General features: G+C 37.5%; 1 protein-coding gene and 1 long non-coding RNA gene across 6 annotated transcripts in view; one reads left to right on the top strand and one right to left on the bottom strand.

The window, feature by feature from the left end:
• Positions 1–24,858, bottom strand: part of MECOM (MDS1 and EVI1 complex locus) — a 627,797-nt gene that overhangs the window by 297,162 nt on the left and 305,777 nt on the right. The window lies entirely within an intron of this gene.
• Positions 7,798–20,057, top strand: LOC106502222. Its single transcript, XR_001295813.2, has 3 exons — positions 7,798–8,123; positions 17,993–18,259; positions 18,985–20,057. It is a non-coding gene; the product is annotated as an uncharacterized LOC106502222 (long non-coding RNA).

Below are 24,858 nucleotides of genomic sequence, written 5' to 3'. Positions count from 1 at the left end.
TGTTCTTCTTTGGGGACTAAGAGAACAAAGCTGTCCTTTTACAATGAATGTTATCAACTGTGAATGTCACTGCTATTCTTTATTTCACAGAATAAGTAAACACTCTATAAGTGAGACTCCCTTGCAGATATCTGTAAGTTAAAAATTAATATTTCAATTCCAATTTAATAGCTTCTCTATATTTATGGCTAAGATCTTTTCTTTGCAATCATTTCAAAAATAACATTTCTTCTTTAAAAGATCTTAGTCCAATAATTATGTAGACCAGAACAAACATTTCAAATGGATGGAGTCATTACTCACTATACACTACTGTTTAAGTCTCCCTCTTCTCTCCTCCCCTCTGTGTCATATTCAGGTTTTTTTTTTTTTTTCAAACATTGAATCGTTTTACTGCTTGCTCGGTTAAGGTTATGATTGGTTGTTAACCACTTCTCTAAAGACTTCAGGAGACTGAGAAACAGCAGAATTGCATTTTTTTACATCAATATAAAGTCATGTTCCACCCCTACTCCCCCTCCTCTGCCCCCTTCCCAGTTCTCCTTCATGAATGTGTTTTTCTCCCTCACTTCTTAGACGCATTTGGTAACAATCAGGCTTTTATTTTAAGGAGCCCTAAGATAAGGTATCTGTGAGCTCCACACTTGGAGTAATTGATCACATTTGTTTCCTGTTCGTAGGTTAGACTCCTCACTCTTGCTCTTTTAAAAAAAAAAAAAAGGAAAAAAAAAGCTTGGCATGTTTCTCATTACCCTCTGCCTTGTTAGCCTCGTAGAAATTTTCTACTGTGGAGAGTGAAAACAGGACGATACTATTACAAACCCCCATCTAGTCAGTGACAGCAGCCCTTTCCTTTCTTTGGGAACCTCTGGCCACTTCCGGCTTTAGCCGGGAGCCCTCCTACAAACACAGGTATACATGCCTGTAACTGAGGGAGAGGTTCCCTGACATCCGCGCGGGGTCTGCGTGTTTAATTTTCACACTGTGCTGATTCATACCCAGACTGGTCCCCAGGATGACAACATTGTTATCATATGACTCAAACCACCCCACCTCATTTCATTGGGAAATGTTAGCTCAGGTTCAATAAGTGTCAGCTGCCAATTCTGTAAAAGAAGACCTATATCTTTTCCATTTATGCTTTCCAGATAAATTGTAATCAGTAGGATTTTATTGACCCTGTCAGGTGGGGCTTAATTTCAGATATTGTCTAAGGAGAGAAAAATGCAGAAATCTGAACAATCAAGTTCCCTCTTTTGTGTCCATGGGCCAACAAATTAGAAGACAGGTCTCAGTCATTTTCTTAGCAAAGCAAAACTGCTCATAACTCAGTGTAAAATGAAAAGACAGACCTGCCTTTACTACTTTTTTTAGGACTGAGAGAAATATCAAAATAAATGATCTATCATGGCTAAAATTAATGTGTTTGCCTATAATGCAAATATTTATTTGAAAAATATGATTCTAAAAAGTGATACACAGTTCATGCAAGAAATCTTATCCAATAATTCTTTACCTGAGTGGTACTACCTGAGTAGGACTCCTTGAACATTCAAAGTTTCAAGGCTATCTTTTTTTTTTTGGTCAGGCCACACAGCATGCAGGATCTTAGTTCGTTCCCCAACCAGGGGTTGAACCTGTGCCCCTGCAACAGAAGTTAGGAGTCTTAACCACCAGACTCCCAGAGAAGTCTCAAGACTATCTTCTTAACAATTGCCAGCGTGGTTGGTTGACTGATTTTGTATTATTTTGTTTCGTTTCATTGTTCTAATGCTCACCATGCCTTGGTACCTTTCTACAAACAACAAAAGCAATATATCTTAATAGAACTCAAAGTAAACTAAGATTCAAGAGGAGACTGGGAATCTGGTCTAAACCCTACTCTGCAAAGTAGTTAGGTAACCTTGGGCAAGTTGCTGACCCTTCCTAACCCTCAGTGTCCTCATTTATGAGTGGGATGGGTCAAATGGCCTTCAAGAGCTCACATTGTGGTAACTGACATTGACCTGAGTCTCACTGTGAAAGACTGAGCCCTGGAGATTTTCTAAGACTGTGTTGATACAGTAGCTGCTACTAAACACTTGAAATGTGACTAGTCTGAACGAAGGCGTGTTGTAAAATAGACACCAGATTTCAAAGACTTCAGTGACAAAAGAGGTAAAATGTTTCAGTAATCATTCTTACATTGTTTAATGTTTTGAATAATATTTTAGATATATTGGTTGAATTTGAGCAAACTCCTGGAGATAGTGCAGGACAGAGGAGCCTGGTGTGCTACAGTCCATGAGGTCACCAAGAGTCAAACACAACTAGCCAACTGAACAACAACAAAAACCATATTATTAAACTGAATTAAACCTGGTTCTCTTTTGCTTTTCATAAATGCAACTACAGAAATGTTTAAGTCACATGTGAGGCTCGTGTTATATTTCTATTGGACAATAACGTAGTAAGAGGCCTGTGAGTGTGTGTTTACGACAGACATAGGGTTAAAATGGAAAGAATCTGAACTATTTCATTTATTGGGTGTTTATAATAATAAAAGAGCAATCACTTGTTCCCTGGATAAAAATACACAGGTCAAAGCCATACTGGAAGCACCCAAGTTACTCGATAAAGAAAGTTAAATGTTAAAAAGCCTGTTTCTTAAGATTACAGTACTAGTTGTCAACATATATAACTTAGTCAAAATTGCAAATAACAATGTTCTCAAACTCATAACTTAATGTTCTCATCTAACTAATCTGATTGATATTCCCAAACATCTGAATTCTTCGCTCATTAATCCCTCTACAACATTAGTAAAAAGTTAGAAATACACTAGTGAAAAATTATAGCTAACTAAATGACTATAAGAAACCTTTGGTTTCTTAAGATAGATGTTTCCACTTTATCTTGAAAATACCTTCATTTGAGAACTTTTGAAGCACTGTGACTAAAGACCAAATTTTTGCATATTTTTGTCAATGGTAAATACCTCGATAATTTAGATTATTAAGAAAGAACTAAATTTTCATCCACATAAAAAATGTATTCACATATGTATGACAGATAGTTCAGTAAATAGCTATCATTTTGTGTTTAAAGTGACAAATCTGGGCCATAGTGTATTTATACAATTGTCTTTCTAGAAGATACAGATACAGAATAAATGTTCATTATATTAACAGTGAAAACTAATCCTTAAAAGAAGCATTATCAATCCTACACTAAAGTAAATCCAGTTACTGTGTGAAAGGAATAACCTATAGCACATAGAAAAATTAGCAAGAAATTATAGTTACAATGCTGATAAATGTCACTTTCTCTCTCCAAGATTCAAATGTTTTCCTTATAAAAATACACAATCTTGTTTTTACCAACCTCTTTTTCAACTATTTGTATCTTTGTCCATTTCCAGAACCCGACACCTTGTCAACTATCACAGGTAAAAGCTTTTGAAGATCTTCTACTACTCTTGTCCTAATAAGGTCACTGACCTTTCAGGCTCAACTCCAGCCCACCCCCTTCTTCATTTCCTCTCCTATCATTAGTCTGAAATGGCATCAACTACCTCTCAATTTTCCTCATCCCTTCAGTGCCCCACCTCTTTAGTCCAAATTCACCTAATTAGGAACTTAATTTCCTTTTTTCCCTGATTGAGGAATTGATAATGGACAGATCCCATTCATCTCTGAATCACAGAAAACTGCACTGATGATCTCTTATTTAGAAACGTCAAGCATTTATTCTAGAAGCTGTTTTTTGGAGGCCAAGACTTTCCAAAGAGCATACTTTTCCAATTGTAGAACTAAGAAAAAGTATCGTATTCATTTTATTTTTAAAACTAAAATGGGAAGACAAGAATCATTCAAATCTGATGTTACATTTATTTGATATTTCTCTTTATATAGTCATAATTACTTACATTTAAAACAAGTAGATTGTCCTGTAAGGTGGCAAATAGTCAAGTTCTATTAATACTAGAAAATTACCAGACAGGATTTAAATAGATATATCACAAAAGGTTAATAACTCCTTGAAGCTGGTTATTATTTTTTAAAAAAATTAAGTAAAAAGAATTTTTTACACCAGAAATGATACATGTAAGCTAGATGTCTACAACCAAGTAGGAGTCACATATTAAAGTGACTATCTAGGTTGTCACCTCACTTTAATATGAAATGATCTCCTTGACTCTGATGGTGATAGTTTAACTGCATAGTTTTCTACTTAACAATTCAAAGAACATACATAAAAATATTACTTGTGTTTTTTTTCCCCAAAGCATCCTATGACCTTTAAAAATGATGGCAGAAGAAAAGGCAATCTAACAATGTTATTCTACTACTCAACTCAAACTTTCAATGTCTAATTTCAAATCCTACTCATTCAAGGAATGAAAATATCAACATCATTATAAACCTTGGAACTGATCATCAATATAAACAGCAAAGACAAGTCAACTTCATTTTATCCAATAGGAATTTGAACCCTACAGTACATTCTGCCATAGGGCATCAGCACAAATCATTTCACCAACTTTTATCTTACTACAAATCTACTCAATGTAGAAGAGAATTAGTGAAATAGGTTACTTGAGAAGAGAATGCAATTCCTTTAAAGGAAAAAAAAGTCCCTTTCAAGCATATGTCTCACTGCTTCCTGCTTTCTTTTGTGGGCCATTGCACTGAATGAGGGTTAAAACACTGCTATCTAGACCAAACCTGCTAACATGATTTAGACTCTCCTGGCAAAAGGGAAGTTACACTATTAATTTTAAATTTTCCAAGAAGTCAAAATTTATTCTTAAAAAAATAAAGATTACCAAAACAATTTGTTGTTGAAGCATTGCTCATTTTCTTCCTCACTGAATGATTCATACTATAAAAGCCTATAGCATGTACAAAGGATTTGGCTATTTATAAGAGATAGCCATTGGTAAAATGACCTCAAATTCAGCTATCTGAAAAGAAAACAAATTCTATGAAAATAAAGTAGAAAGTAAGAACAAAACCACTTTTAAAAGACAAAGTTAATAAACTATCTCATGAATTTCAGAAAAAATAATATTAAACTATTTTTGCCTGAAAATACAATTGCTAAATCAGAATAATCATTAATAATTAACAGTAAATTAAATGGAAAATTTATGCTAGTGAAGACTAAGGAATCTGAATTCTATCTTGGAGCCCTATTAAAAACATCTATAAAAGGGGGGAAGAAAAGGAGAGATCAGTTTTACACATTGCCATATTTTCATTTTCGCCATCTCCTGATGCTACTCCAAATTAATCCTAAATAAATAAATGTAAATAATTAGGTGACATTCAGAATCTTCTTCAGCAAGCAGCAGTATTACAAGATCATTCAAACCCAGATATGTTACATAGCTGAAATATTAGCTGACAAGGGAAAGAAGAATTAAAAAATTAAGATCAAATAATGTCTTCTAAACATGTGAAGGAGAACCTTATTTCCGTCTTACATATGAATCTTAAGAACTTGTATTTCTACAAAACAATTACTATCCTGACACAGAACTTTATATTATCAGTATAAATTCTATAAATGGACATATTGGTAAAGCCAGTTGGAATTTATTACAATGACTATAAAATTTTTTCTCAAAATATTAAAATGATACAGCATTTCACCCTATTCTTCTAATAATAACCAGGATACATTTTTTCCTAATATACTGGACAAGTTTTAAGTGTCTTAAGCAAATGAGAGAATATTTGCTCCATTCTTCTACAGCTAACTGGTAGATTTCACGTAGCCGAAATCTTTTATTGCTTCTTTCCTTTCTACTGTGTAAACCTACTTAATGTTATTATATAATGACCTGAGTAATGAAATCCTGAATATTTTCCATTGAGAGTGGAATGAATCCCAATGTACTGAGAGTTTTTTTTTTTTAATGAATAATGTTAGGAAAAAAATTAAAAGATGTTATAGCATTTAAAATCCAAATATCAAAAATATCAAGCCTAGTAAATAAGATCATATTCACAACATGTTTTTAATACTCACACTGCCAGTAATCGCAGAAAGATTTGTTATCTCCCTAGACTGCCCAAGGATGTATTAACTCTCCAAAACCTCATGCCTAGCAATTTCCCCCCTTATTCCAAACAACTGATCATTATTTCTCCTCTAAAGTTGCCAGAAATTCCTCACTGCCTATAAAGCTTAATTTACTAATTCATAATATTTCCATATTTATGTATTAAGCTACTTTCACAAGACACAAAAGAGTATATTTTCCAAAAATTGGCAGTTTCTGTTTCTCCTTTTTAGTTTAGTGTGGCTGTATTATCCCCATGTTAAATCCTAGCCTGGCCTTTAACTTTATCTTGGAAATACTATATAGCTGTACCCTTAGGAAATGTGTGCAAAATTTAAAAGAATTCATGTTTTATGGCTAAATCCTAGAAGACTGAGAAGAGGTAGAATGCCAGGAATGTTGCTAGAGTCTCAGAACATCAGGCCAAGTGAACGGTCGCCATGAAAATACAGCTGTATATGTTTGGTGGGCATATGTTTGTTCAGTTTTCTCTACCCTTCCCGAGCTGGGGCTTCAGCTTTAGGTCATTCTGCAAACAAGCCCCAGGAGACACACAATTACACTCCCCTGGAGACTGACCCCTTAGAGTGCCCACCTGTAGCCAAACACAGATAGCATCCCGGAGCAATGAATTAGCACTCTAAGCTGATTAGAGCAGCTCGGCACAACTCTATTTTATTGACACAATGAAGAGAGGACAGAAAAGGGCCTGAAATGAGAAAATCATTTCCATGCTGACTGAATTAAAAGAACAAAAGAGCTCCTTGCAGTTGCAGCATTCAATTTGTCGGGAAAAAAGGAAGCCACTTAATGGCTCACAATAGATCTGAGCAGACAGATGAAATTTAAAACTTCAGCATGAGTGCGATTAGCAGCGCAACATATTCTAAATCATTTCCTCCATATGCATAATTTCGTTTGATTATTTAGTTCTGAGTTTTACAAAAACACTGGGCTAGATGTTATCTTCAAAATGTCTTGACTTTTCATTTTTCAAAATCACAGACGGGTTTCTCATTGTATGTTAATGTCCTCTGGTGACAATGTAAATCGAACAAAACAAACGTGGCTCGTGTTTTCCTTTCACCTTTAATTTCCAAAAATGTATAAACAGAGGTTAATTTGTGGGAACTAGGATTGCAAATCTTCTACCAAATAATTTACAATTTGAAGCCAAATAAATTATATGCAACAGGAGCCCTTCCACATGGGGTAAAAGGCAAACAATTATTGCACCCAGAGGCTGCAAATAAACTCCACTGTGTTAAACTCAAGTATGTCAAAATTGATGTCTTCCTTAGTATAAAAGATATCATTCATATCATTAAGAGCAATATAGTTAAGACTAGTTTTCAAATGTCTGCTCTTTTTTAAATTTTGCTCAATTAACTATTGTTTTGCTTGTTCTGACTTCTAAATTCTTGAGTTGAATCTGAAATTGATGTCCAAATGATCACTTAATAAGCAAGACTTATCTTTAGATATAAACATGTTATAACATTGAAAATGCTCTAGAATTCCTCTTTACTGTATTTCTTTTATTTTCAAAACTTACAAGAAAAATCTAAATGTCTAAACCATAGTGGAAAACATAACTGATTTTCATGAACGGCTCGAATGTTTGTCTTCAATGGAGATTTTTCTCTTGCCAGTGTTAACTTTCAGGGTTTAAAAATTAAAAGAATGGGAGCAAAGATCTTAGTTTTTGATTAAGCTCACATTTTCATTTTCCACACCTAAACCTCCATTAAGAAAGAGTTTTGGGTTAAAGTGGTCCTTCAGATTTTTCACCTCTCATCTTGGCTCCTAATCCAAATGAAGAAAATTCACTCTTTCTGATCATGAAACATCCTTTGCCAAAGCGATGAGGTGCAATGCAAGCTGAACAAAAAATTAAAGAACTAGTCGAAGGAGAAAAAAATGACTCGGAGATACTTTGGGATTAGATATTTGGGGTTCATTACTACTTAATTTGCTAAGTGAAATTTCCCTGGAGGAAAAGCCCAGGGTAGCCCGAAGATGCCAAAAGCACAAGTGATCTCGCCGGCCGCTTCCACTCTCTTGACTAAAGGAGGTAAGGGTTTTTTATATAAAGAGAAACTATAAAGCTTGTGGATATTTTAACAAAATCAACGTAGTGTAACTTTGCTGACAGCTTGTCACATTTCACTGACTGTCTGTCTGGGGTACCGTGATAACATCTGCATTCACTCAGTATGAGAGCTTAACATAAGACAAAAAAGTGGGCCCTGCCACAGACGGTTCCATGAGTCTGTCAGTTCTGACATGTCATCTGAATTTTTTGAATCACTAAACACTTTTGAGACTCTGGTACTTATTATCTTTCCTTAGTTTCTATGCTCGCTCAGCAATGCTGGAAAATGTAAAATTTGCAAGTAAGGTAGTGGACGTCCCAGGCTTTTTGTTGTCTAATCCGTAGGCCCTCATTCATGCTCACTGTTAATCTCTTAAGACATTATAAAACTGTTAGACAAAGAAACGTGAATACCTCTGCTTCTTGCAAGAATGGGAGGAAACCAAGGAAAATCGGGATCATGCTAAGCTATTCTTTTCACTATGAAAATGGTAACTTAAACCTGTTGCATCAAATTATCTATAATTCCCCATACTAAGGCAAATGTTTTTGAAGAATGAACAAGAGTAGTGTCACAGAAGGAGAAAAATGATCACAGAGTTTTCAAAATCTGCCAAATTTGATGTCAACGGGGCATGGGGATCCTGATTGTTGAATTTCTCACTGTTTCTGCTTTTCATGCCATGTTACATGGCGTGTGGTTAATATGCTTTTGTGAAAGCTCATAAAAAAGTTTACCAATACTCACAAGTAATCATCAAATAGTTCAGATAATTTTGTTCTTTACTAGGAAGACTGGGAAAGCTAAAAGCTACCTAACAATAGCCTTTAAAGTGTGGCTAAAATTCATTAAAATGCTACATATCACAGATTTTAATGAGTAATTTTGTCCTCAATGCTAGAAAACTTTACAGCATTGTTTCTGTAAAGCCTAAGCATAAATGGATCCTTGGAGCCAGAGAGAATGCTTTTATGAATCACATAAAAAAGCCAAAGCTGCATTCTTATCTCCTTTTTGCAGTCATTCAGGACATTCAGCTAAAACCCCATGCATTTGTTCTCTACGTAACCAAGAGTCAGGGAAGAGAGAAAATAATACTAAATTAAGAGGCAAATTTTCTTCTGGACCCCAAATACCTATTTCCCTTTTTCATAAGCACATGCTTAACACCTGCAAATAATTTAAGTATAGACAAGTGCCCCTGTAAGTGACTAACTACAGGTGTGTTCTCCACCTGCATCCTTGAAATGACTAACTGTCCCCCAGATGGTCAGACCCTGTGCAGATTTGCTCTGAAGGAAAGTGACACATATTAGATGGATAACCAATTAATTAAACCAAAAGTATTAGGTAAAGAGTGTGGGACTGACATTTGGCTAAGGGCAAGAAAAAAAAAGAAAGAAAACAAGGGGAAATAAAGAGGGAAAGAGGAAGAAAGACAAGGCAAGGGAACAGGGGAGGGGAAAGAAAGCTGGCATGGGTCCCACTGTCCTCCACTTCTGGGACACACAGGACATGCCTGTGGAGTTAACATATCGATTAATTAGCAATGAGCAAAAATAAGGATGCATTTTGGAGCCACATATTATCTTTTGCCTCCTCATAGTGCTTTATATAAATTCAAACTGAAAAACAACTTTCCACTGAAGTAAAACCCCTCCTAATGGAAAAACTGGGTAACCAACGCCTACACTGTCAATTCCTCTACTGTGAATAAAAGATTTTGCGCCTAGTCCTCACTTCCTTCGGCATATCATCATCATGTAACTCTTTCAAGAGCTTCAACGTGGTGTCATTCGCTTGATGTTTAGTCTGTGCCTAAAATGTCAGCTGTTTATTATTTTTACATTTTGACACTAACACAATGGCACTTCAGGATAAAGGGCAAGGTTTCTGACAATCTCAGTGATCAAAAAACTTGTATTAATAGATGTTTTCATTCTTCCTAAAAATACAGGGTCATTCATTTTTAAAAAGCTAGATGGACCAGTTTTCATTACTACATAATTTTCTCTGACCTTTTTGTAATCTGCCTGTGAGTGGCCCTGTATTAGATACTGTATTATTACTTCAAGGAGAATGTGCTTTGCCGGGAGCCACAGAAAATCACCTGTTCTTTATGCTAAACAGAAGACCAATATGGTGGAAAGATTTAGAGATCCAGGAAAAGAAGACAGAAAGGAACTGTACAAATGTAGTCTTTCTGCCTAAACTTCTAAACTCAGGAGTCTCACAGGGAGGAAGTATTTGGGGTTTAGACTAAAATGAACAGAAATCAATGTGTGAGAGAATAAACACAGATAAACTTTTTCATGAGACTAGAATAAAACTTATAAAAGTTACAAAGAGGCTGAAAACAACAGCAGTTTTCAAATGACAGACAAATTCACAGCTGACAAGGCCTCAGTGAGGGGCAACTGATGATGGAAATACCCCCTGATTTATGCCATATTTCCAATCTCACCCATCTTGGGTAGTGAATTCTAACGTCATATTGTGGCAGTTAGTGCTTCTTTTTCGTCTTTTTTGCTGTAGTAGAATTAACTAATCCCCCAGCTCTATCCATGTCCATATCATATCACATCACAATTCTCACTTTCTTGATTTAAAGTCCTAATATTTTAAGTGTTACTTTACCTCATTACAGTACCTTTCATCCTATCACACAGAAATATAAGGCAAAATGATGTTTCTTCTGAGGTGCTTAGCTGGACTGTACATAGAAATTCAAACTCTTCAATCATACTTTACAACCGCATCTTAGACTCTCAGTGAGGTTCATGGAAGATTTGCAGAGCAGAAACTAAAGCCGATTGGGGATCATGTCTCTATCAATCTGTTATGGTGGTTGAGTAAAGAATCAAACCTCAAATGAGCACTTTTTGAGTCAAGTTCACCAAGTGACATTATATATATATATATATATATACCTCCCTCTTCACTATAATACCCTTCATAATGTTCCAGACAAATCAATGTTCAGGAGTCCATATGGAGCTGTGTAATTCAAATCATAACAATTCATGATTTCATCAAGTACTACTTTCCGTATTTTTCAGTCTGGCTTATCTATAGGCAAACTCAACTATTCTTCAACCTTTATACTGCTGACAATACTCTTATAGAATTAACATCTTCAAAGGAGAATTCCCATGCTTTGGAGGGTACAAGGAAAGTGAAAATTCTCTTGTTAAAATCAAATTCACATCCGGTTTTCTTGAGATTACTGCCTTTCCCAAGTTAAAAAAAGAAAACAAAGTCCTAACTTCTTATTAAACCTTCCAATTAAGTCTATTACTAAATCCAGATTGTTCTCAGTGGAGGCCCCACATGAAAAAAGATCCTAGGATATAGCAGAGTTTGTATGAGGAAAGAATCATTAGTATATGCCAGTGCGCTGACAATTAAGTCCATGCTGTGGAAGTTAAAAGACATTAACATGAGGTTATAATAGTCAGGAGAACTGAAGGGAGAAGATAGCTGAGCTCCAGGGAAGCAGAGGCCACTACCATTGGTCCACCCTACAAGCCTTCCTTGAAGAAGTTTCTACCCATACCTGGACAAACTCAACTTTGGGCTATTGTTACTTTCAGCTGTAAATCCTCAACCAAAGAATTAAGTACGTGCTTCTAATGGGGATTCTCAGGTGGCACTAGTGGTAAAGAACCCGCCTGCCAATGAAGGAGACATAAGAGACGTGAGTTTGATCCCTGGGTTGGGAAGACCCCCTGGAAGAGGAAATGGCAATCCACTCCAGTATTCTCGCTGGAGAATCCCATGGACAGCAGGGCCTGATAGGCTACAGTCGAAAGGGTCACAAAGAGTCAGACATAACTGAGCAACTTAGCTTTCTAATATCCCATGAGTCAAAAAGCTTACCCCCAGTTTCCAAAAGCACATATTTTGGTATTTCTTTGTGAGAAACAAACAAACAAAGTTTTGTTGCTTCTTGCATTCAGAATGTTCAGAGGTAACAGGGAACAGTAATATTTTACATATGAGAAATTATACTGGGTCTTCTACAGAGTCTGATCTCCAAATTTCTGCCCAGAAATTCTCAGGACCCCACTGACTTACCAGGTAAAATTTTACAAAAATTTAAGAATAAATAAATGACAATATTAAAAAATGTAATATCAACATATACAAAAAGATTAGGATATGTGTCTCCACTCATCTAAAACATCACTACTGCCATACAGTTAATATATTTAGTTATGACATTGTTCTCAGAGCCATTCTCACTTAATGAGAAATTCCACTGATGCCACAGGGCCCAGGAAGAAAGCAAATTCAACAAGATGACTAGTTGTTATTTCCTATTAACAAGGTCAAAGTTTGGTGAATAGGCAGGGTATGCTGTCTTCATTTAAGATGAGACATTGCCATCTTAGCAAAAAGTGTGTTTGTCCTTTGGTTATTTAGAAAGGACACCACCACTGTCCTCATCAAAAAAGAGCATGAACTAATAAAAGCACACCTAAATCTCCTACAAATCCACAGAAGAGGTCAACCTATCTGCGGAGAAAACCAGCCTCATTACTATCTAGATAAAACCTGAGGGGGCAGAGTTTGCAAGAGTCTGGGAATGTGGAGGGCCAAGGAAGATTAGGAAGAATGAAGAGAAGAGAGGGCCCTTCAAAGGAAGAATACATCGGGAGAGTTATGGTGCTGCTGCTGCTAAGTCACTTCAGTCGTGTCCGACTCTGTGCGACCCCATAGACGGCAGTCCACCAGGCTCCCCCGTCCCTGGGATTCTCCAGGCAAGAACACTGGAATGGGTTGCCATTTCCTTCTCCAATGCATAAAAGTGAAAAGTGAAAGTGAAGTTGCTCAGTCGTGTCAATCATTACCAAAAAAAATCAAATCCTACCAGGAAGATCCTGTTGCTACTACCATTTTACAGACGAGAAAACTGAAACCGAAAGTGGCTTAGTACTTGTTCAAGGTCACAAAGTTAGTAAGTGGCAGAGAGCTTAAACCAAGTTCATTTGTCTTTAGAACCAGTGCCCTGGGCAGGTCCTAGGTTACACTGCCACCGTTTTTCAGAAACAAGCCCATGATACTTGTGTTCTATTGGAGAGGACCAAATGATTGATATTTTTTTAACAATGCCTTAGCATACAGTTGAGGCTGAACTAAGTCATACCCCAGGGACAGGATGAAATTTATACCTGTATCTTTTCAAAGATGTCTAGGTATAGAATCTTCTCTCTAACCAACTTACCCATTTCTTCACTTCCTTTCAAAACAAGGCTTTTGTTTTAAGCTACTTTCATTATGAAAATATCAATTCCAAAAAGAGAAATACATATCAAATGCGCTTTGATTTCATGTTTACAAAACACAATTATACTGCTTCAATACAAGAGAAATTGTTCAACAAGCCTCTGTTTTCTACGTAATTTAACTTAGTTTGTACCCTTCCCAGGGTGCATGTGCCCCCATAGAAACAAAATCTCCTAAAGTTTAACGATATAGAGCACATGCGGGAGGATAAGAAGAAGTAAGGAGCGGGTGTCTGAGACAGCATTCAGAAACTCAAAGTCAGAGCTACTCTAGACCTCAGAGAGACCTCGGAGGAGAAAGTCAGGTAACTTTTCCAGGTCCTAAATCCAAGTTGGGGCAAGAACCTATGGTTCCAGGAACCCAGGTCAGTGTTCCTTCCAATATCTTGCAAGGCCTCACTGAAACACAAACCACTAGACAGATGACAAAGAAGCAAGCCAGGGAGCCACGCCACATGAATGGGCAGATTGTTGAGGGAAGGGGGGTGGGGAGAAGGAGTCAGGGCTGAAGGATAATATGGTTTTACAGAAATCTCTTTGCAAGTAGATTCTGTGGTTACCAACGTGGCTGCCCAAGAGAAAGAACAACTGACTGACAGCATGAACAAAGGCAAGGACGCTCTCACAAAGGGAGATACAGGAGTCGCAGGGCTTCGTGCATATCACTAATACACTTCATCAAGTCGAGACCAAGAATAACAGTGAGGAAAAGCCCACCCGACACAAGGGTCCCTTTATTCCTCAGGCTTTCCTGTTTCACACACACTTTACCTGATGAAATGTTAGAACTTTTGCTTCTATTTCTGCTGAATCCTTTTGAGTTTTCCACATGTAACTAGCACATTTCCTAATTATTTAGCCTTCCTTTTTTTTCCTGCAAAGTAATGCACTGTGCACAAAGGCAACATATTTGGAAGTTAATGAAATCAGATGAAAATTGCTTAGATTAAAATTTCCCCATTTCTTCACTACAGTGTCTGCCACCTACTGTTCGGCCACAAAATACTGCAGCCCCTGCATCAATAAAACTTGGTATTAATATTCTCTGAGGTGGAAAGACTCGATTAGCCTTTTCCCCCCCTTCTCCTGTTCTTTGCTTCCAACTGCGTTGAGCTTTGGAGCCTTCTGACAAATGGACATTATTCTCTGGCCTGGTAAAAAATTTCTAAACTTTAGGGGAAATGTCGTTGGTCGTAAGCCCAAGGGAATTGGCTTGTTGAATTAAATGATAAATATATGCATTTAAGGTCATTAGAGACTTTATCTCCTGTGAAGGCTATATTTGTCAGATTGATATAATTTCTCTCAACTGAGTACTTAACTCCATCGGCCAACATTATTACGATTATTCCTTTCCCTTTAAGTGGGAGACTTCTGGCGAACAGCACGTGTGTTCTTTCTGGTGCAGCTTCTTGAGCGATCAAGGCCCACCTTTGTTTCATTTCTTATGCAATTTTCACCTCTGACCCAAGAAATGAGTCCTGGGCTTCCTGAACTTTATTGCCTGTTAATAGACTGCTGGCTCTCTTTTCAGCAGTAATAGAAATGGTAGAGAGGCATTTCATTTAAGAGGCTGGCAGACTGCAGCCCGAAAGACAATGTCAGAATTAAAAGTCAGCCTGGCCAAGAAACAATATAAAGACCACGGTGACGTGAAAGAGGAAGTTTTCCATATTCCATCCCAGATTGAACAGCCACTATATAAATAAGCACAGCATCCCAGATCTAATTATTTTCCCACTGCACAATGGCAGATACCCTGAATGGTGCTAAGTGATTGATCTAGTAATTCATCTTCAACTTACACCTATCTCCATATTTTGTTTCTCCTCATTAAGCTGGAGACATCAGTGACAAACTTATGAAGTGGCAGTCCTTGGCTTCATAAAATACACACAGATGCTCATCAGAGGCTCTTTCCTGCCTGCTTCTCAGTGACACGTGTTTATAATTTTGTCTGTACTTCGTTTGCTGTGGTTTACTCTTAAGTACATCTGTTCAATTAAAATGGAAATGTGTGACATGGTCTGTACTCAGCAACTTTGGAGCTTGTTAATGAAACGTTCTAAGGTTCCTGCTTGCACTCTTTATTTGCAAAAGAAAATGATTGAAAAGTACAAATAAAAATCCCCTTTAAAACACATACAAAGAAGTCAACTGTTTAGTTAATAGTTAGGAAAGGACATTATTACTGTATAAGAACTTTTTTTTACATGAAAGGACATTATTAAAAATGATTTACTGCCTTGTGTTTGGAAACTTACATGAAAAGTCTGATAATATATTAAACTTGTTTATTACGACTTCATATAATTTTGAATAATACTACTTTTTCCTTTGACAAGTGCAATAAACTCTACTGGTATAGACATAGGTTGATTATCACGAGTCAACTGTGTTGCTTAAAGAAACATGCCCAAACAATCAGCTTTTGACGGCTGCATCTCCAGTTATTTACACTCACCATCGTGGTAATAACTCACCATTTCTATATTAATAAGGCAGTGAAATTTATTATGATGGTATTGAAAAGTTATTAAGTACTGCATCCCAAGTGACAAAGTACCACAGCACTGTCACTATCCAAAAGCAGTTGCCCATTCATCACCTGCCTTTCCAGATGGTCCTGCATCTTTATCGCTCCCAGGTTGGTGACATCACCTGTTCACCCACTCAAAATTGATGATGAAAGCAAACAGATCTATCTTACTTACATTTACCAAATCAATTTAATTTTTACAGGCTGTGGCTTGGTGACATATTGACTGTTTTCCTTAATGGCATCCACTGTATTTAATGCAAGGATGTCATCTTTGATTCCTGGCTTGCATAATGTGTCATTTCATAATAAATTTTTCTAACATATTTACTTAATGGAAAGAATTATGATTGCTTGTCAGTTCTCTTATTAAACACAATGATAATTCTTTTTCATTTTGAGTATCATCCATTGGGTGACAGAGCTATTTTTAATCCTTCCTCATCTCTTAAGGGGACATTGACTTGGATACAAAGTAAGTTCTAATCAAATGCTGGACATTTGACTGATCACTCTCAACCTTGGAGTGCAGTGTAAGGGTTTTAATATCACTTATTTGTTACTATAGAAGAACTAAATTCTCAAGAAATTAAATTATTGTCTCTTTAAGAGATTAAAATAATATATTAATGATAGCTAGAAATAAACATATGAAATGTCACTACAAAAAGAAAGCAGCTGTAAACTAGCTTTAATGGCTTAAGATGTTTAATATTTACTGCTCTGGATTATGACAATCAGTTCTCTTCAGTGAGTGCTGATACATCAAATGTATGTTAACAGAAATATCTGCATTGTCAAAGATTACATTGCAGAATGAAAGCCCGGTCTACTGACTACATGATCCTCACACATAACACCCCTTTTCCCCAAGCTGATCTATAGATCCATCTGCAGCCCTTCGAGATAAATGCCCCTCTGACATGTGTCATCACTGCATTGTGTTATGTAAGGGAATAGATGACCTGTGTCTATGTTCAGAGAGGTATTCAGGGCCTAAAAGGTCGGTTACTGTGTGGCCTCCCCCTGCCTCTGAAATCCCCACCTATACTATGTGTACACAAGTAAAAACAACATCAAATAAACTCCCAGCTTAATTCTAGGAGAACAACCCGGGGAAGGGTCTGTGACCAAGGGAAACTGGGTAATCTAAGGTGTGTGGTGGATCACAGGTTCAGGTCCTTGGTCAGGAAGATCCCGTGGAGAAGGAAATGGCAACCCACAACAGTATTCTTGCCTGGGAAATCCCACAGACAGAGGAGCCTGGTGGGCTCCAGTCCAGGCGGTTCCAAGAGTCTGAACCGACTTAGCAACTAAACCGCCACCACCATCTAACCCTTTAGATACAGTCACCTAGCCAAGAGAAGCCATAATAAAAATCTTCAAAAAGGGTGAAGAAACGGAATGGCTGAATGGTCTAGCCCCACATGTTGACATTCTGACAGCAGTAATTTTTGGTTGCCTCTTTCTGTAACGATCTGGTTCCTAAGTGTTATTGTAGCTAGCCTCCCCCACCCTTCACTAAAGCTAGACATGGTCTGGGATACTCTCCAAGGTGACCTTGCCCTACACTGACCCGACTGGATCCCAGGATTTGTGACTTCCTGAGGAGATGGCTGGTAACTCCACACAGAGCCACGCTCCATCTCTGAGCCTATATTTAGTCTCAGTCACAGAGGCAGAAATGTATACATCAACAAAAGCATCCCAGCATGGTTTATATCTTTCTGGAAACCAAGTCCAGGGTTTTCTATATCCTTGTATTTGGAATGATACCAGCTCAAAAGTTAGAAAAAAAAAATGAAGCAAAATCCAGAAGGGCAGAGCCAGATAACCTGCTCCTGCTTGTAGACCAGGTTCATATAAGGAGACTCTTGCTCATCTATTGAGATGAACTTACCCTAACTCATTGGTTAGGCAGAGTCTTGCCCTTGGGTGAGGTTTCCAGGAAAACAAGGATTTAAGCTGACAGTGTTGCAGCACCAACAAGAACATCTTTTTTTTTTTTTTTTTTTGGAAGGCAGCTGGCCTCTGTGACAGGGTGGAGATTCAAGGCTGCTGTCACACACCTGCTGAATTCCTACCGCAAGAATCTAAACAAATGAAAAAAGAAAAAACAAATCATCCACACCTGTGACTACCAAGCACTCGAGGCTTCTGTGCGGCACCGTGCACACCTGGGAAGCCTGGGCGGTCAGTTGCAGCGCCAGAGGAAGACACCACTGCCAGCCCGTTGAAAAGGAGGCTCAAGTGTCCAGCTCTGTCAGATCTTGGCCCCTGGTTGCAGGTAATATTAATACAAGTCATAGAGAATAGAATCATAGCCACAGAAAATACATGCATTTTCCTGTGCATGAGGAAAACTCCAAGTGCAGGTGCGGCAGGAAAAAAAAAGAGATTTCAGAGCAGAGGCATCTATAATCATCATCCTCTGCCCATCCTGGCCCCAGGGAGGGAGGCGTCTTTTTCCTGGATCAAGGGCTGGGTCTTTGTTTATTAACCAAATCCAGATACTAGGCAACCTTTACTAGGTAATACTGGAATGGAGGGCTTTCCTGGTAGGCTAATGGTAAAGAACCAGCCTGGCAATTCAGGAGCTGCAAGAGGCAACAGTTCAATCCCTGGGTCTGGAAGATCCCCTGGAGGAGGGCATAGCAACCCACTCCAGTATTCTTGTCTGGAGAATCCCATGGACAGAGGAACCTGCGGGCTACAGTTCATAGGGTCACAAAAAGAGTAGGACATGACTGAAGCAGCCTCTCTCCCTGCCTGCTTTATCTCCATATATAAGTACACACATACACACACACACACATACATATATATATAAGAGACGGGGTGGCAATTATGAGGATGGTGTTTAAAAGGAGAGAGTGTGTGAAAGAAGCACCTGCTGGAGGCCTGAGATATTGAAAGAGTAAAAGAGCTAATGACCAACAATCCTAGAATAAACTTTTCATTGTTTTTGAATCTGCATGTCTTATTCCTGGCCACGAATGTTCCTCTGAGAAGACATCTCTGAGACTTGCTCCTTTGGTCACATGGACTCAGCAGTGGTCACAGGACTCACACAGTGGTGTGGAGCTGCTCAGTGAAGCAGGCGATTTCTCTGTAATGTTTGTTCACCTTCTATCAGTACAAGCAAAAGTCCCTTTATAACAAAGGTACTATGAAAACTCTCTGTTATACTAAATTCTTGTTATATCAAATATCGACTTGAAAGAAAGGACAACCTAACAGGTAGCTGTGGGTATATATTTGCTCCAAACACACATGATGTTTTTTATCATTCTTTGTCATGATGATGACTGTCTACATCTTGCTCTCTGTGATTTTTTTGGCTTGACAATTCTACTAATTACCATGAGAAAATATTCTTAAAAAGTATACAATATTTGACCTAACCTCAGTCGGACATGACTGAAGCGACTTAGCAACAGCAGCAGCAGCAGCTTCAGCCACATCACAGGAAGTCCAAAAGATGTAAGAGAGGAAAAATGAGGATAGTATTTGTTTGCTAAATTTTCAGTAATTAGCTGAAATAATAATTCATTTTTAATTTCTTGAAAGATACATAAAAAGGAGGACTTCATCAAAATTGTTATATGATTCTATCAATGTAAAAAACTTTGAGAAGCTACGATGCTACATTAATAAAATTTTTATGTATTGCTCAAATGAAACAGTGTACAATCCTCTCAGTGTCCACACGTCTCCATAGTATCAATTTATCATTATTTGAACAAAGTCTCTCCATATTACTACCCTAAACAAACTAGGGAGCAAAGAAGCTTAACCAAGTTTTTTTATCCTTCTAAGACAGATCTGAATCAGCTACTCCTTACTACTTTTCTCTGCTTCCTAATTTATCCTTGAGGGAGAAGCTTAGAGAACAGAAAGTCCTATGCAGTGGTCCCAACTTCTATGTGTTCTAGAATAACAAAGCCTTACAAAGAATCTCTGCCCCTGGACTGACCAAATCCTGGAGTCAATTGTCAAGTCTCTTAAAAGAGGATCTTTCTTGAACATTTCATTTTTTGAACCCATGAGTTTTACTACTGACTTAGCAACAACTGAGGATGAGATGGCTGGATGGCATCACGGACTCGATGGACGTGAGTCTGAGTGAACTCCGGGAGTTGGTGATGGACAGGGAGGCCTGGTGTGCTGCAATTCATGGGGTCGCAAAGAGTCGGACACGACTGAGTGACTGAACTGAACTAGCAACAAAAAAGGGAAGCAATGACCATGCAGATGTGTGGGTGAACAAATAAGAAAGAAATTCATTTGAGTCCATTTTGTGAGATAATACTTGCAATTGGAAGAAAATCACCCAATATGCTTCTGAAAAATGAATGACTTCTGCAAATTCTAATTGATCACCAAGGCAAGCAGAGTAAAACAAAAGACTCTTGACATTTGGGGGAACTTTTAAAAATATCTGATATCAGACTTGCATATATCTTTGGCTACACTTTGGAAGTATGAGAGGCTGTCAAAACAGCAATAAGATGAGTAGACATGCTCAACTTTATCAACATCTTTCATGAAAGAGGGAATAAGATGACATAGTGTATGTGAGTAGGGGTAATGGGATTCTGACATTTTCACCAGAAAAAGAGAGATCCCCCTTGAGCCTAGGTCAAAACCAGGGGTAGTTCCTGGTGCTTCAGGAGAGTAGACTTCTATTTTCTTTCAACAATGCAAGATTTAGTTTCTGCTACATATTCTTATAGGATAAAATGAATAAAATAAATTGTACATTCTTTTCTTTCTTCATTTCATTATATTCTAAGAGAATCCATAATATCTTTTTGGGTCCCAATGACAGTCATGTGCCGGGTACTACTAAGTAAGCCTCACTTTTTCTCTTGGCATTTCCTCACTTCTTAATTCATCACATAGTAAAACTGAATATCCAAACTGTATTTGTCAGCTTATAAATAATATTTTAAAAACTTAATACTTTGTAATACAAGGTTTTATGATATTGTACATTCATTATTAAATTACATTTTCCTTCCCTACTTCCTATTAAAGATACCCTTTGGGATAATTGGTGAAATAATAATTCTATTGGAATCCATTCATTTCAGAATTATTAAGACAAAGGTCTTCATTTCTTAGTTATCCAGCTTTAAGATATGCAACTTGTCAGGTGAACTTGCTTTCTCCTTAATGAATAATCATTTTCTCTGAAATCAATGCCAAACCAGAGAAAATTCATTTTGGGCCCAGTCAGACCTAGAAAGAAATAGGTGAGAAATATTGCCATTCAGATACCTGGTACATATATCTAAAATCCCAAATTACCCCATTCTTCTTTATTACCAAACATACATTATTTGATTGTCAGCTCCTGACTCTAAACTCAGTCGTTAGGTATCTTGAAAGTTTGATGCTGTTGTTGCTTTAATGGATACTCATGTTTCAGTTAACATATAGATTTCATGTTTCAATGGGTAAGGCTTTGCTGCAGGACTCAAAGCCAAACTTACAAACGTGAGAACTATTTCTTTTAAAATGATCTAGAGAGGCACACATTCATTGTAATATCACATTTCAGGACTGCATGGCTAGAATATAATGTACTGTCAAAGCACTGCATCAAAATTATTTAATGAATTTCTGACTCCAGTAAAATCTCTTTCCACTATTCCTTCCCATCTATTTAACGGAACATAACAAAAATTTACTATCCACTCATGTCATTATTTTTCTATGACTGAATAGGTATATGTTTGAGGGGAGCAAACAAAAAGCCAAGTTCATACAATGCATTTTAACCAATCAAAGTAATCTACAGCAATTCTGGGTGAGACAGATAGAATAGAGGATTTGGCAACTCAGAGGTACACGAACCTACATCTACTTGGAGAGTTTTATGATGGCCAATGACAAAAATACAGGCAAAGAAAATGTGCGAAATGGCAATATTCCAGAGAAACAAAACTTCACCCCCTTTTTCTAATGACCCGTTTCACTATCAAAAAAATGTTCCACCCAAATTATTTTTCAGCTTAAAAGAAATTTATGGATCTCTCCTCAATCCTTGTTTTAAAGGTTAACTAGGAAGCCGTCAGTGTCTCCTTTTCAAACAAATTCAGACCATCCTGAAGTAACTGAATTTCTAGAAAACAAGAAGTGGGAGAAAGAAAAATTGTTTATGAAAATCAATAGATAAAATGTAAGTGGCTTTTGCCCTATCCAATGACCCTGGACTAGACCTATGCTGTAGCCAAAGTTTTGTTCCTTTTTCACCTTTCTTAAGCTCTTTTGCCACATGGAAGGCTCTTTGGTAGACTTTTGACACACAACATCACATTTTATTTTCACAACAACCCTAATTGGATAAGTACAATCATTATCACCCTCTGACATAGAAATAAACTGAGGGACAGGTAATTTAGTAACTTTTCCCAAATCATTCAACTAGAACACAGACCTTGAAGAGGATTTGAGCTGAAAAGTCTCCCTCAAGAAGCCTGCTCCCTTCTATTCTGCCAAGCAATTTCTGTGCTATCATGTATTGATCATCCTTAGAAGAAAACATACAAGAAAATCTCAACTTGAGCCAACAGAATTTTTTAAATTATTCTTCACTCAATTGGTAAAGTTCTGAACCTAAGAAAAGTGCGCCACAGCTAATTACTTTCAGGTCCTAGAGACAATTAAGCACTACCCCAGTCTTTGAAAATCTTTTTGTTAAAGACAAATCCTAGGCTTTGCAAGGTAGAAAGCACTGCCAAACTCTAATATCATTTTTAAAGCTCTTCCTTATTAAATCAGAACTGGTTTGAGAGAAATTATACAAATGATGTTTTTTATGTCTATAGCTTAATTTATATATATTGATCTATAAATCATATTTTCAAAAATACCCTATTTCTCTAAAATACAAACTTAACAGAAGCAGACCAATACAATATTGCATAGTAATTAACCTCCAATTAAAATAAATAAATTTATATTTTTAAAACATGAAAAAAAAGAAGATATTAAGAAGAGGTGGCAAGAATACACAGAAGAACTGTACAAAAAAGATCTTCATGACCCAAATAATCATGACGGTATGATCACTCACACTCACCTAGAGCCAGACATTCTGGAATGTGAAGTCAAGTGGGCCTTAGGAAGCATCACTACAAACAAAGCTAGTGGAGGTGATGGAATTCCAGTTGAGCTATTTCAAATCCTGAAAGATGATGCTGTGAAAGTGCTACACTCAATATGCCAGCAAATTTGGAAAACTCAGCAGTGGCCACAGGACTGGAAAAGGTCAGTTTTCATTCCAATCCCAAAGAACGGCAATGCCAAAGGATGTTCAAACTATTGCACAATGCACTCATCTCACACGCTAGTAAAGTAATGCTCAAAATTCTCCAAGCCAGGCTTCAGCAATACATGAACCGTGAACTTCCAGATGTTCAAGCTGGTTTTAGAAAAGGCAGAGGAACCAGAGATCAAATTGCCAACATCCGCTGGATCATCGAAAAAGCAAGAGAGTTCCAGAAAAACATCTATTTCTGCTTTATTGACTACGCCAAAGCCTTTGACTGTGTGGATCACAACAAACCGTGGAAAATTCTGAAAGAGATGGGAATACCAGACCACCTGACCTGCCTCTTGAGAAACCTGTATGCAGGTCAGGAAGCAACAGTTAGAACTGGACATGGAACAACAGACTGGTTCCAAATGGGAAAACGAGTATATCAAGACTATATATTGTCACCCTGCTTATTTAACTTATATGCAGAGTACATCATGAGAAACGCTGGGCTGGAGGAAGCACAAGCTGGAATCAAGATTGCCAGGAGAAATATCAATAACCTCAGATTTGCAGATGACACCACCCTCATGGCAGAAAGTAAAGAGGAACTAAAGAGCGTCTTGAGGAAAGTGAAAGAGGAGAGTGAAAAAGTTGTCTTAAAGCTCAACATTCAGAAAACTAAAATCATGGCATCTGGTCCCATCACTTCGTGGCAAATAGATGGGAAAACAGTGGAAACAGTGGCTGACTTTATTTTGGGGGGCTCCAAAATCACTGCAGATGGTGATTGCAGCCATGAAATTAAAAGACGCTTACTCCTTGGAAGGAAAGTTATGACCAACCTAGGCAGCATATTAAAAAGCAGAGACATTACTTTGTCAACAAAGGTCCGTCTAGTCAAGGCTATGGTTTTTCCAGTGGTCATGTATGGATGTGAGAGTTGGACTATAAAGAAAGTTGAGCGCCGAAGAATTGATGCTTTTGAACTGTGTTGTTGGAGAAGACTCTCGAGAGTCCCCTGGACTGCAAGGAGATCCAACCAGTCCATCCTAAAGGAGGTCGGTCCTGAGTGTACATTGGAAGGACTATTGTTGCAGTGGAAACTCCAATACTTTGGCTACCTGATGCGAAGAAGTGACTCATTTGAAAAGACCCTGATACTGGGAAAGATTGAGGGCGGAAGGAAAAGGGAATGACAAAGGATGAGATGGTTGGATGGCATCACCGACTCAATGGACATGGGTTTGGGTGGACTCTGGGAGTTGGTGATGGACAGGGAAGCCTGGTGTGCTGCGATTCATGGGGTCACAAAGAGTCGGATACAACTGAGCGACTGAACTGAGCTGAAATGATTTTTCCGAAGTACCCTCTTGAGAAAACATTTAACTTAAAAAAAAATTATTTAAATAGGGCTCTACAAGGTGGGCCCTAATTACAGTACTATCTTTGAGTTTTCTCTTTTAAAAACTTTCTTTGAAGAGACTATCATATCTCTTTACTTAATTTTAATAACAACTAATGATATGTACTGGTTATTAGTAGCCCATTGATCAAATAAAAATGCAAGACCCTATTGACTTTATTTAAGTAGTTTCACTAGAATCACAGAGTAGTGG

Source organism: Capra hircus, chromosome 1, assembly GCF_001704415.2.
Source record: "Capra hircus breed San Clemente chromosome 1, ASM170441v1, whole genome shotgun sequence".
Lineage (NCBI taxonomy): Eukaryota > Metazoa > Chordata > Mammalia > Artiodactyla > Bovidae > Capra > Capra hircus.
This window is presented reverse-complemented; position numbering and strand designations above follow the sequence as displayed.